The sequence below is a fragment of the Phocoena sinus genome, chromosome 1 (genome assembly GCF_008692025.1).
Source record: "Phocoena sinus isolate mPhoSin1 chromosome 1, mPhoSin1.pri, whole genome shotgun sequence".
NCBI classification, from domain to species: domain Eukaryota; kingdom Metazoa; phylum Chordata; class Mammalia; order Artiodactyla; family Phocoenidae; genus Phocoena; species Phocoena sinus.
In genome coordinates, this window is record NC_045763.1 from 97,993,365 (window position 1) to 98,007,689 (window position 14,325).

Genomic DNA, 14,325 nt, shown 5'->3' on the forward strand with positions numbered 1-14,325 from the left:
CTTCACATTGCCTAATCAGAGATTTAACCTTTTTTTTAAACTGTTTCCTGAATCTGATAACTTTATAGTTATATAAAGTTAATCTATTATGATGGGGAAATATCTTGAAGTTAAATATTTGAATATAAAGAATTTAAATGAACTGTTTACCCTATAGTTTTATAAATTTTTCAAGGTATTTTTTATTGCCTACCACGTGCTAGGATCTGTTTTAGGTATTTGGGATACATCAACGAAAACCAAGATCTCTTCCTTTGTGGAATTTACATAAAACCTCAACAAGACTCAGCCTTCCCCTTCCCCTTTTTCCTTTACCCACAATTCCACCATTAGATGGGGCAGGCATCCACATGGGTTCCCAGCCTGGTGTGTGTGGGTAGGAGCTGGGGGTGTGGCCTAGTGCTGGAAGTCATCCTACACTTGGGATGGGAAGGGCATCCACGCAGGGGAGGGATGGCAATGGTGGATTGGGTAGGAACAGGGAACTTGATTAAATAAGCAGAAATATTAAGGATAACGGAAGCCAGCTTTCTCATTTTTAGAGGAGATGTTACACATCAGAAAGGGAAAAGACTAGAATAAACTCTGGTATTGGGTTTGAATATAGGGGGTATTGGGTTTTGGTGTGAACTCATGAATTTCAACATAAAGAAATATAGGGGAGCACTGTCCACTAAGTGAGCCGTGGAGCAGCAGTTCCCCTCTTCCTCCAGTGCAGCGCATACACCTAGCATCCAGATTCAGGCACTACATTCTCCACTTAAAGGAGCCAGGAGTCTTTGGGGAAATGGCGGATTCCATGGCCGGGCAGGAAAAGTACAAGATGAGCAAGAAAGCAAGGAAGTACTCAAAACAATAATCGCATGTCAAAAGGACACAGAACCCAGCCTTAAGGGACTTACCGGGCAAATCTGGAACAATCTGAGCATCCAAATAATGGCTTATAAATCACTGAATAAAAGAGAAAACTATGAGTCTATACTGATATGAATGAATGAATAGTTTAATGAAGAATGGGATATGTAAGTAATTTCAAAGTACCTCTCCATAAAATATTTTTTAAGTACAATGGGAAAAAGAGGAGTTTTAAAATGGAGAAGCCTGGCAGAGTTCACCTTAAGTGAACAAAATGGGAGATATCTGAGTCTTCCAACACTTGATAGGACGCATTGAGAAGAACACAGCATCCCTTCTGTGATATTTCTGCCAAGGATGCAAAACCTGAATGTAATCATGAGGAAGTATAAGGTAAATCCAAATTGAAAATTGTTATTTTACAAACTAACAGGCCTATAATCTTCAAAAGTGCCAAGGCTACCAAGGTCAAAGAACTGAAGACACATAAATTAACGAACTGAAGTGGATCATTTTGCTCTCAAGAACGTTATTAGAACAGTTGCGAAACGAGTCTGAGGACTATGTGGTAGTAACATCAGTGTTAATTTCCTGATGAAGTATTAGGGGGTGGTGGTTTATCAGGTCAGCGACTCTCAGATGGGTCAGGAGAAGATTATCTGTAATGTACTAACGTTTTTGTAAGTTTGATTATTGCAAAGATTAAAAAAAAAATTTTTAATGATAGTTCCAAAACAAAAAAATCAGACTTTGGCTTTATCGATTTAGAAAATTTTAAAAATCTGCTCCATTTAGGAACGTCTTAGACCAGATAGTAATAATAAAGGTCTTAAGCCTTCTGGGTTAGCAAAGGAAAAGAAAGCAACAGAAAAACAATATTTTACACGCCTGCACAAAACAAAGTATTTCATTTGACAAGCTCAGTGAAAGTAATACGTAGACCTGGATGGTTCAACAGGAAGGTGGGGATAAGGGGTGCGGCCTCACTCCAAAGGGCTCCCTGAACAGAATCTTACCTACCAAATAACTTCTGAATGTGGGAAATTCCAGAGAAGTCTGAATTTTAAAAGAATGTACAATAAGAATTGACATCACTGCTTAACTGGTTGTGAAACCCTGAGTTAGGGCAGGCATCAGCAAACTAGCCCTCCCATTGTTACCAAGTCCAAGCTCTACTCGCCACATGACAGGCCAGTAAATCAAGAGACAAGGTGTAAAGGCAAGGAATAGAGACTTTATTTGGAAATCCAGCAGACCGAGAAGATGGCGGACTAGGGTCCCCAAAAAACCATCTTATCGGGGTCTCAATGCCAGTTTCTTTTGTGAACAGAGGGGGAGGAGGTGAGGAAGTAAAGTAAAAAGACCATTTATCTTGTAAAATAGGAGGGGATGGGGACTTCCTGGTGGTCCAGTGGTAAAGAATCCGCCTTACAATGCAAGGGACTCAGGTTCGATCCCTGCTCAGGGAACTAAGATCCCACATGCTGCAGGGCAACTAAGCCTGTGCGCCACAACTACTGAGCTCACGTGCCTCAACTAGAGAGCCTGTGTGCCACAAACTAGAGCCCACACACTCTGGAGCCTGTGTGCCACAACTAGAGAGAAGCCCACATGCCACAACAAAGAGTCTGCATGCTGCAACTAAGACCTGAGACAACCAAAAATAAATAAATCTTTTTAAAAAATACGAGGGGATGTGTTAATTTCTTTTCTGCAGCCATTCACAGGTGGGCAGGGTCAATGTCTCTGTGAGCTGAACAAAAGCCTTTTAGTTTAACAGGCAGAGGGGCAGGGTTCCCTGTGGCAGGCCATTATGCATGCTTACAGCTATAGACTGTAATTTGATTACAATATCAAAAGCAACAAAAAGCAATGCTTAAAGTAAAAGAAACAGATCCAACATGGAGTCAGAATTGGCTCTTCCCTGTTACACCATGAGCCAAATCTGGCCCACTGCCTGTGTTTGCACATCTCACAAGCTAAGAATAGTTTTTACATTTTAAAATGGTTTTTAAAAATCATGACTAATATTTGTGACTTGTGAAAATTACATGAAATTTAAATTTCAGTGTCCATAAATGAAGTTTTGTACACAAGCCACCCTGATTCATTTATGTAATGTCTATGACTGCTTGCATTCCACAATGGCAGAGTTGAGTAGGTGCAACCAAATGGCCCACAAAGTCCAAACTGGCCCTTAACAGAAAAAGTTTGCTGACCCCGGGCATAAAGGTTGTTAGGTATAAAGGGAAAGGTGTCCAAAGGCATTTGATTTGCATTCTATTAGGTAAGAAAAGAAAGTCTCAGAGAAGAAAGTGAGAATGAAAGCATTGGAAAGTAAAAAATATCAAAGCGTATTCTAGTCTAAGTAGCACATGCTAAATCCACCTGCATCCTGGCTAGGAGTAGGAGTCACTCTGGGATTAGGAAACCTCAGCAAACTGATAAAGCAATTTTTAAATATTTTAAAATTTATGATTCCAATTTAGAGTCTATAATCAATTTAGACTTAGTAATCAATTTTAAGTTACAATCAGTTTTTTGTATATATACTGTATTGGAAGCTCTACGCTATTGGAAATTTTTATGGCATTTTGTTTATTTGTTTTATTCTGGTTTTGTTTGTTCTCCACTGCAACCACCAGATGGCGAGTTTTCTCACAATGGTTGTCACACAGGGTCTCTGGCCAACAAAGGATAATAAAATATAGGTTCACACTCCCTTCTCTGAAACCCCTGTGTTTTGAAATTGAGAATATTTCAGATTTTTAGGAAATACACAAATATACAATTTATTATGTTACACCTGTTCTGGGGCTATGGAGCAGCATTCCATAATCAAACATGTTGATATTTCTTAAGTTTATTAATACAGAATAAGGGATAAATACAGACTAACAATAGCCTCCTGTCAGTTAGATCAGGTTTTGCTGCCAAGTTAATTTGTGCCAAACTTTAGGGGAAGACTTTCTGATTTTTAGTATTCTTTTAATTTTGGAGTTGTAGATAAAGGTTTGTAGCTCTAGAATAACACAGTGTTTGCTGTGTAAGTGGCTTCATTTTAAATGCTTTACGCAATTAGCATACTTGAGATCACCTCACAATAACCCCATGGGATAGGTACGACCTTTATCACCATTTTATGGATAGGGAAATTGAGACAGTGAAGTGAAGTAACTTGCCCAAGAGTATACAACTCCTATATTGGTGGAGCTGAAATTAACCCAGGCAGTCTGGCTCCAGGGTTCATGCTTGACTCTAGGTACTACCAATTCTAGGAAACAGCCCCAAACCAGGATTCTAGTATCAGAGTCATATGCTGGGCTGGTTAAAAATAGAGATTCCTAGATTCTGTCTCAGACCTACTGAAACAAACTCTCAGGGCTATAAGGAAGTCAAATCTCTCTCCAGAGTCACAGCGCAATTGATAGGTAGAGCTAGGATTTGACCCTGGTCTTTCTGGCTTCCTGTGGCCCTTCTCTGGAGTCACCGTGGGACTCCCCAAGGGTACTTTCAGGCAGTAACCCCCTGGTACTCATATCTCAGCAGAAGAAACTTAACATGGGCATGAAGACCCAAACTGCAGGTGCCATGACTTCCCTAATACTTCCTGAATGCAAGCCCCGAACACCTAAGGAACCTGCTGCATCCTAGTGCACCAGCCTCTGCTTCTCGAAGCTAGAGCCAAATTGGGGCAGAGTTACCTACTCTTGGGCCCCAAAGATTCTCTGATGAGCAATTGGGCCCTTGTGCTCTGGTTGTTTTTAAATCACGAAAGTTACCACACATTTCATTACTGATTCCTCTATTTCAGCGCTTAAACACCAAACAAAATGCCCTCCCCTTCAATGATTCTCTTGCCTTTGTATTTCTATCTGGGCAAATTACTTCCCAAGGGCCATTTAGAAGTGTTTTTTAGTCCGTGGAAGTGTAATTCGGAGCTGAAGGTCAACTGAGCGAAGCCTTCTCTGAGGTGCACTAGCTCTCACTGCTTGCTTTTATGCAAATTTGTCAACAGAGGTGATTGGTTTGTGTAAACTTGTTTTCAAGGAAAGACTAATTTATCTCAAGTCCAATGGTAAGATATGAGAAGGAGAAACTCTCACACATACAATGGGGAGCAAACCAGCACTTGCGGCTTTTTCCTGTCTGTGCAATGGGTTTCCTAATGTCCAGCAAACAAGCTCTTTGCTCTTTTCTAATTTTCCTCTCAAAATCAGATGAAACAGGGACTTCCCTGCTGGTCCAGTAGCTAAGATTCCGTGCTCCCAATGCAGGACGTCTGGGTTTGATCCCTGGTCAGGGAACTAGATCCCACATGCCTCAAGTAAGAGTTCACATGCTGCAACTAAAGATTCCACATGCCACAACGAAAAGATCCCACATGCTGCAACTAAGACCTGGCACAGCCAAATAAATTTTAAAAATTAAAAATAATAAAAGCACCTTTAAAAATCAGATGAAAATGTTACTAAATAATATGAAAAGGAAGATGCTGCAACCCCTACCATTTCTTCCCAGAAATATTTATAATATTTATATTCAACTGGTTTTTTAATTGAAGTCTTCCTTTCTCATTGTGGAAAAATACACATAACAAAGTTTACCATCTTAACCATTTTTTTTTTTTTTTTTTTTTTTTTTTTTTTTTTTTTTTGCGGTACGTGGGCCTCTCACTACTGTGGCCTCTCCCGCTGCGGAGCAGAGGCTCCGGACGCGCAGGCCCAGCCGCCATGGCTCACGGGCCCAGCCGCTCCGCGGCACGCGGGATCTTCCCGGACCAGGGCACGAACCCACGTCCCCTGCATCAGCAGGCGGACTCCCAACCACTGCGCCACCAGGGAAGCCCCATCTTAACCATTTTTAAGTGCACAGTTCAGTGGTATATATATTCACATTGTTGTGGAACCATCACCACCATTCATACCCATGACTCTTCATCTTGTGAAACTGAAACTCTGTACCTATTAGACAATAACTCCCCATTCCCGCCTCTCCCCAGCCCCTGGAAACCACCATTATACTTCTGTCTCTAAGAATTCGACTTCTCTAAGTACCTCATATAAGTGTAATAATACGAATTTGCCCTTTTGTGATTGGCTTATTTCACTTATAATGTCTTCAAGGTTCATCCATGTAGTAACATGTATCAGAATTTCCTTCCTTTTTAAAAAATATTTATTTATTTATTTTTGGCTGCATTGGGTCTTCGCTGTTGCGCACGGGCTTTCTCTAGTTGCAGCGAGCAGGAGCTACTCTTCGTTGCAGTGCGCAGGCTTCTCACTGATGTGGCTTCTCTTGTTGCAGAACACAGGCTCTGGCGTGCGGGCTTCCGTAGTCGTGGCACACAGGCTCAGTAGTTGTGGCTCACGGACTCTAGAGCACAAGCTCAGTAGTTGTGGCGCACGGGCTTCTGTAGTTGTGGCACACAGGCTCAGTAGTTGTGGCTCACGGACTCTAGAGCACAAGCTCAGTAGTTGTGGCGCACGGGCTTAGTTGCTCCACGGCAACTAAGATGTGGGATCTTAGTTGTGATCCCACAACTAAGATGTGGGATCTTCCCGGACAAGGGTTCGAACCCATTTCCGCTGCATTGGCAGGTGGATTCTTAACCACTGCACCACCAGGGAAGCCCAGAATTTCCTTCCTTTTTAAGACTGAATACTCTCCCATTGTATGTATGTACCATATTTTGCTCATGCATACACCACAATTTACCTTCCAAGTTTTCCCCTGGAAGTTGTAAGCGTTCAACAGACTCCAGAGTTCCAAAATAATTACAACAGACTATTCTGTCAGTTGTTGCAAATGTTGTCTAGAGCCAGATTCCTGGGGCTTCCTACTCCACTGTATCTTCCCAGAATCCTCTCCTACAATCCCTACCATTTTACCACGTAAATATCATTTGAATATGTTCCACCATCTCCCCACTTCCCAAGTCAAGCCTCCAGAGAAGACCACAGCCTTGGCCAATAGCTTGACTGTAACTTCAGGAGAGGCCTTGACAAAGACTCTCCACTTAACCAAACTCTAGTCAGGCTCTCTGACCCTTCTTCTTGTCTAGTCCTTGGCCTTGGCCCCCATCCTTGCTGGGCCTGCATAGCCCAGTTGTAGCAAGAATCCCATTACCCTTGATATCTCAACATATTCCTCATCCCCTACCCATGATATCTGATCATCCTGGCCTGCCTTCAGCAAGAATCCCATTAAGTCAGCTTAGCAAGAATCCCCCTACCCTTGATGTTTCCTCTTAAGAAATTTTTCATCCACTGACCCCATCATTCCACTTGTTGGCTACAAATTTCCAGCTGTCTTTGTCATATTTGGAGTTGAGCCCAATCTCTCTCACCTTTTGCGATAGCATTGACACCTATCACAATTGTCCTGGATAAAGTCTTCCTTACCATTTTAACAAGTGTCAGAATAATTTTTTCTTTAACAACCTTGAGCTAGAGGCACCCAGCTAAGCCATCCCCAGATTCTTGACCCATAGAAACTATGAGATAATAAATGTTTGGGTTTTTTTTTAAAAAAAAAGTTCCAAGTGTTTTTATCTTTTTATTATTTATTGATTTATTTATTGGCTGCGTTGGGTCTTCATTGCTGCGTGTGGGCTTTCTCTAGTTGTAGAGAGCAGGGGCTATTCTTCATTGTGGTGCGTGGGCTTCTCAGAGCTCAGTCGCAGTAGTTGTGGCGCGTGGGCTTTGCTGCTCCACGACATGTGGGATCCTCCAGGACCAGGGCCCAAACCCGTGTCCCCTGCATTGGCAGGCAGGTTCTTAACCACTGTGCCACCAGGGAAGTCCTAATAAATGTTTGTTTTTTTAATCCTCTAAGTATTAGGGTAATTTGCTCCACAAACTAGAAACAAATGCATGATGTATCCTGGATACTATGATGCACTGCTCAAATTCCCCATCCAGGGCTGGGGCTCTCATTCTTCTACTGCCAGGAAAGCTGGATGCTGGTAGCTCGCAGCTAAGTCCTCCAGTTATTGCCCTTGGTAAAGAAAGCTACCATGTATAAAGATATGCATGCCCCTTCCCTAGGGACAGTTTACCATCCATGGTTCTGTCCGTGCAGATATATAAAGGCCTGGCCCCTTAGCCTCCAGTGCGGGACAACTCTGAGGGATCATCTCAGTTCTAGAGTGCCCTGAAGGACACACTGAGACCTCTGTTGCAGCTGTGTCACAGTTCAACTTCTCCCTCCGCCCAATCCTGTTTCTTTCACCTCCTGGTAGGTGTTATTACCAGGAGCACAGGGACGGTCTCCAAAACATCTCCGAACTGCATATCTCTGACTGAGAGCCTGCTTTCTGGGGACCCTGACCCAAGACACTATGTGACCTGGAGCAAATACTTTAACTCTATGTGCCTTGGTTTCTTCATCTCCAAATGGGAGAAATACCAGTGTCCATCCTATAGGGTTGTTGTAAGAATTCAATGAGTTTAAGTCCTTGGCATGGTTCCTGCCATACAGTAAGCACACATAAATATGTGTGCATGCTATCATTATTACTATCTGTACAAAGATATTCCAGGCTTCTCCTTCCCCTGCCCCTGCTGTCACCCTCAGAAAACCAGCAGGTGCAAAGGTTGTGAGGTAGTAGCAAGCTTGGCATGTTAGGGAGATAGGATGGAGGGCATGAGGCTAAAGGAGAAGAGTGGTAGGAGATGAGGTCAGAGAAGAAGGCCGATCCCTGTTGGCCCCATGTGGGCCTTGCATGTTAGGATAAAGAGTTAGGATTTAAATCTAAGTGAGGTGGGAAACCATGGCAGATTGAGAGCAAGTGAGTGACACGAGTTGGTCCGTGGCTCTAAAAGCTCTGGCTTCAGGGATAATCAGTTATAGGGCAGCAGGAGGGTAAGTGAGGAAGGCTAGCGTGACAATGATCATGAATAGGGAGCTCCAGGATATGTTTTGGTAGGAGAGTCATGAGTGGACTAGATGTGAGAGGTGAAGAAGAGAGGAATTAAGGAGGTCTCCTTGGGGACTTCCCTGGTGGTGCAGTGGATAAGAATCTGCCTGCCAATGCAGAGGACGCGGGTTCGATCCCTGGTTCGGGAAGATCCCACATGCAGCGGAGCAACTAAGCCCATGTGCCACAACTACTGAGCCTGTGTGCCACAACTACTGAGCCCGTGTGCCACAACTACTGAAGCCCACTTGCCTAGAGCCCATGCTCGGCAATAAAAGAAGTCACCGCCCACAACCACAACGTTGTGAGAAGCCCACACACTGCGACGAAGAGTAGCCCCTGCTGGCCGCAGCTAGAGAAAGCCTGCGTGCAACAACGAAGACCCAACGCAGCCAAAAATTTATTAATTAATTAAAAAAAAAAGATGTCTCCTTGGTTTTGGCTTGAGAAAAAAATGGGTGGTTGGTAATACCATTGATTTAGATAAGGAAAAGCAGGAGAACAGCAGGCTTGGGGGAAGAAAGGGAGAATCCAGAGTTCTGTTTGTAGCATGTTAAGTTTGAAATGCTAATGGATATCCAAGTGAGATGTCAAATCAGCCCTTTGATGTATGTTTGGATCCTCTTCTGACCAAGCCATACTGTATGTAGGAGGCTAGGAGATTATAAATTAATCTGACCTGAGACAGAGTTAGGCTAACTGATTCCTTTGGAAGACAGGATTAATGTTATTTGCCTTATTTATTAATTTACTAACTAACTAAAACATTATTAATCTTGTCCTCTTCTCATAGCCATTAATGAAGAGAACTCCACGTGGCACTGCAAACAGAGGTTAAGACCTGGCCCGTAGATGCTCCAGGGGTCATGACTTTAACATTGAGTACTTCAGTGACTAGCAATATCTTGGCCAGAGCTAAGATGGAGATTGCCAGAAATAGGCTCACTTTGCCTCCCATCATGCATTTAGGAGTGGATGGATGTGAAGTATCTTGCCCAGTACCTGACACCCTATAGACACACAGTATATGTCAGTTTCCTTCTACAGAGCCCAGTTGGAAAAACTACCATGTTTTTGTTTTGTTTTTTTCTCCCAACTTGTAACGCATTTATTTATGAATTAGATACATATAATTTTATGTACTCCATGTAACATAAATAAAATTAGGATCTGAAACAATAAGATTAAAAATAAACATTCTAAAATTTTATTTTTACATCTTCAATGGCTTTTCTTGCACAGCCCACTTGAATCCTGCTCTAAGGGAACCTAACAAAACAAGCAAAAAAATGATGAAAAGGGAATTAAAAAACACCACTGATGGGGAAATAAAAGTGGAAAGCGTTGAAAATGTTATTAAAACTACACCTCAAATGGAAATGAACTGAGGTCAACCACAAATAATTCTTAAAGTCACTTCTGGAAAGTTTTTCTCTGAAAATGAATTTTGAGTATTTTCACTGTGATGAAAGAAAAATGAAAATGTTGGTTCTACACATTTCAGGTAACCTATGTTTTTGCTTTTATCTTCAAATTGTCCTCTTTTATGTTAATATTATAAGCCATTAAAAATCTTCTTAAATGTTTGTAAGACATAAATTCTCTCTAAAATTTTAGAGATTTTAGAAAAGCCATGTAAAATGGGTCCTATTTTCCATTTTTCTTACTACAAAATTTGAGTTATTATCACAAAATTAAAGATGTTTGCAGGAGGGGGATAGGTTGCATGCCAAACGCTTTAATGGTGAGAGTACTTAGAAAGTACACTCAGAAGTTCTCAAGTCATTCATTTTCAGTATATTTTCCAAGCATAAAGTTTTTCCTCCAATTTCACATTTTTGGTTCTATTCTGGAAAAGTACTTATGTCACCTTCCTTTTACAATATATTTAAAATACAAAGAGATAATTAGCTATAATTTGTTATTGAAAATTAGTCCATACAACTTATTAAAATGAAAAAGATTTTTATCAAATTAGTATGCTGAAGACAAAAAGTTTGTGTGGAAGAATTAAAAATGCTGAAAACTTTTATTAACAAAAATTCACTCTGATGACTACATCATTAAAGAGATAAGACTTACTGGGATAACAGCTTAGCACTACAGGTAGAACATCATTTTATTAAAAGTAAGTCAAGAGACCTCCCTGGTGGCGCAGTGGTTAGGAATCCGCTTGCCAATGCAGGAGACAACAGGTTCGAGCCCTGGTCCAGGAAAATCCCACAGCCGCGAAGCAGCTAAGCCCGTGCACCACAACTACTGAGCCTGCGCTCTCAAGTCCGTGAGCCACAAATACTGAGCCTACGTGCCACAACTAGTGAAGCCCATGTGTGTAGAGCCCGTGCTCCACAACAAGAGAAGCCACCGCAGTGAGAAGCCCACGCACTGCAATGAAGAGTAGCCCCTGCTCATCACAACTAGAAAAAGCCTGCGCACAGCAAGGAAGACCCAACGCAGCCAAAAATAAATAAATAAAATAAATTAAAAAAAAATAAAATAAGTCAAAAAAGGGGAAGTTTGCCACAAATATGACAAAATTTTCATTATCAATATAAAAATTCAAAAACTGATTTAAAATATACTAAGTTGCCAATAGAAAAATAGGCAATGAATATAGACAAGTCATAGAAGATAGTTAGTAGGTGACTAATAAACATATATTCCAAGTTTAATATCAAGAAAAATCCAAGAAGTGGAAACCAAAAATATTGGCATGGTATGAAAAGGCACTCACGTGCTGCTCATGGAAATGTAAATTGGGGTCACCTTTCTGGAAAAAAACTTGGCAATATGCTTTGATCTAATAATTACATTAGGAAATTATTTCAAAATTCAGCGAAAGATTTGTGTAGGAAAATGACATGACATTATTTTCTTTCTGCACAGAAAAATACTGGATAAAAGTGTTCTTTATGTTAACAGCAGTTGTCTCTGGGTGGTAGATGTTTACTTTCTTCTTTATAACAAGCAAATTAACTTTAGTCCAAAAAAAACTAAAGTTACTTTTTAGAATTCCTTTAAACAAATATCACCCAGCTCTTTTTATAGAAACAAATAATAAGTGTTCGCTATTTCTAGTCCAAATGGACAGGGCTCCTATTTTAATTCTGGATTTTTACCTCCCACTCACCAAAAACCCCCCATAGGAGCAAAACCAGAAAAACCCTCTAGTCAGAGAGAGATCTAAGTTCAAATCCTAGAAACACCATTTATGGCTGTGTTACTTTGGGCAACTTTTCTAAATCTCAGTGCATTCTTAGATAAGACTACACAATTTTAGAGATTAAGATAGCTCCAATACCACAGAGGGCAGCTCAGAAAGTGTATAAAGATGAAGGTGCAATTTTGCAGGGAGGGAATAGGCTGTGACTATAAAATGAAATTATGAGAATACAGTTTGGGAATCATCCCAAAGAGAGTCATGGGGACATATGATCTGACATGACATGCATGAGACTAAAAGAGTAAGTTTTTCTTCATTCTTCTGTACTGAACACTTCCTGTGTGTTGTACACTAGGGACATAGCAGTGAACAGTATAAGCAGCAAACAGTATAAACAAGATCCCTGATTCCTGACCACACATTCTATGGTGTCAGGGATGGAGGGTAAGGTGGGGGTGGAAGCCAGGCAGAAATAGACAAATCCAATTAGTGGTATGTGCCATAAATTAAAAAAGGTAATAAGATAGATGGGGGAGGGGTCCTTTTTAAATCAGGTGGTCAGGGAAGGCTCCCTGCAAAAGGTGAGCTGAGACTTGAAGGAAGAGGAGCCATGGAAGATCTTGGGTCTGAGGGCAGAGCAAGTGCAAAGTCAAAGATGGGAACAAACCTGACAGTGTTCACAGACAGCAAGAAGACCACTGTACAAGGAGATGAGACTAGTTAGGAGGGATCAGATTTTATGGGGCTGTATGATGAAAAGGAGTTTGGATTTTATTTTCATTGTGATAAGAACCCATCGATATTTTCAGCAGAGTAGCATGATCTGCTCGCGTTTTAAAAATTACTTCGGGGAGGTTCCTGATCGTCTAGTGGTTAGGATTCAGTGCTTTCACTGCAGAGGCCCATGTTCAATCCCTGGGCAGAGAACTGAGATCCCGCAAGCTGTGCGGCACAGCCAAAATAAGAAAATAAACATAAAAATTACTTTGACTGGTCTGTGGTGAGAGAATTCTAGTAACACGTTGCTACATACCTTGAACTAGTTAGGGGTGATAGCACTAGAGGTGGCAGAATCAAGCAGAATTCCCACAGAGGTTGATTTCAGCTCTTTCTTTCAAACTAAGCATAAAGGTCTCTTGTAAAACCGTCCGTGGTTCTCCCAGCTCCACTCTGCCACCACTGAACTTCATACACAATCCTAACCAAGTACTGCAATCATGTATTTACATAGCTGTCCTTCCTGATGGACACATTCTAGGAATGGAGGCAGGAAGCATGTCTTATTTATCTTTGATATACCTAGCCAAGTGCCTGGCACATAAAGAGTACTCCTTTAACATCTGCTGATTGCAGTAGCGAACAAATACATTTAAAACATTTGAAGCCATTTGTATTAGTCTCCTAGGGCTGCTGTAACAAAGTACCACCAGCTGGGTGGCTTAAAACAACAGATATTTATTCTCTCTCAGTTCTGGAGACTAGAAGTCCAAAATCAAGGTGTCAGCAGGGCTGTGCTCCTTTGGCTGTATGCGAGCCTCTCACTGTTGCATCCTCTCCCATTGTGGAGCACAGGATCCGGACGCGCAGTCTCAGTGGCCATGGCCCACGGGCCCAGCCGCTCCACGGCATGTGGGATCTTCCCGGACCAGGGCACGAACCCATGTCCCCTGCATCGACAGGCAGACTCTCAACCACTGCGCCACCAGGGGAGCTCTGGCATTTACTTCTTGATAAGTTTGAACAAGTGAGAACAACTGGAAACAACCCACGTGTCTATCAACAGGTAACTGGATAAACAATGGAATACTATTCCTGTACTATTTTTTAAATAAACTTATTTATTTTATTTTTGGCTATGTTGGGTGATAGAACTTGTGGTAGTCAGTCTTAGAACTTGACCAAAGCTTCTAAGCTTTTGGTCAGCCTTAGAACTTCACCAAACTGTGGTCACTGAAACTAGATGTCAGATGTTGGGCTGCGTGGGGTTTGCTGGTATTATCTAAAAAGCCTCTCAGCATTGGTCCTTTTCCTGCAAATTCCTTAGTTTTTCCTATCAGCTTGACCCAGCCCAGCTTGGATGAAATGCTAATTTATAAAGTGTATTATTGGATTTGAGAAGGAACAGGGGCAAAAGATAGGAAGATAGGTAGGAGGAAGTGCCGGCAAAACAGCTTTGGGCTTATTCATTATTTTGCCGCAAAGACTTTTAAAGCACCTACTAGGTGGAACCTTGGCAGAAATCACGCAAAAGTTGCATCACAATGACTTTACAAGAATTGAGCAGGGGGTGTGGAGCAGCCAAAATGTAGTTCTGGAGAGACAAAGATGAATAAAATGCCTTTAAGGATTTCACAACATAGTGACAGGTAATTATTACACATCACCT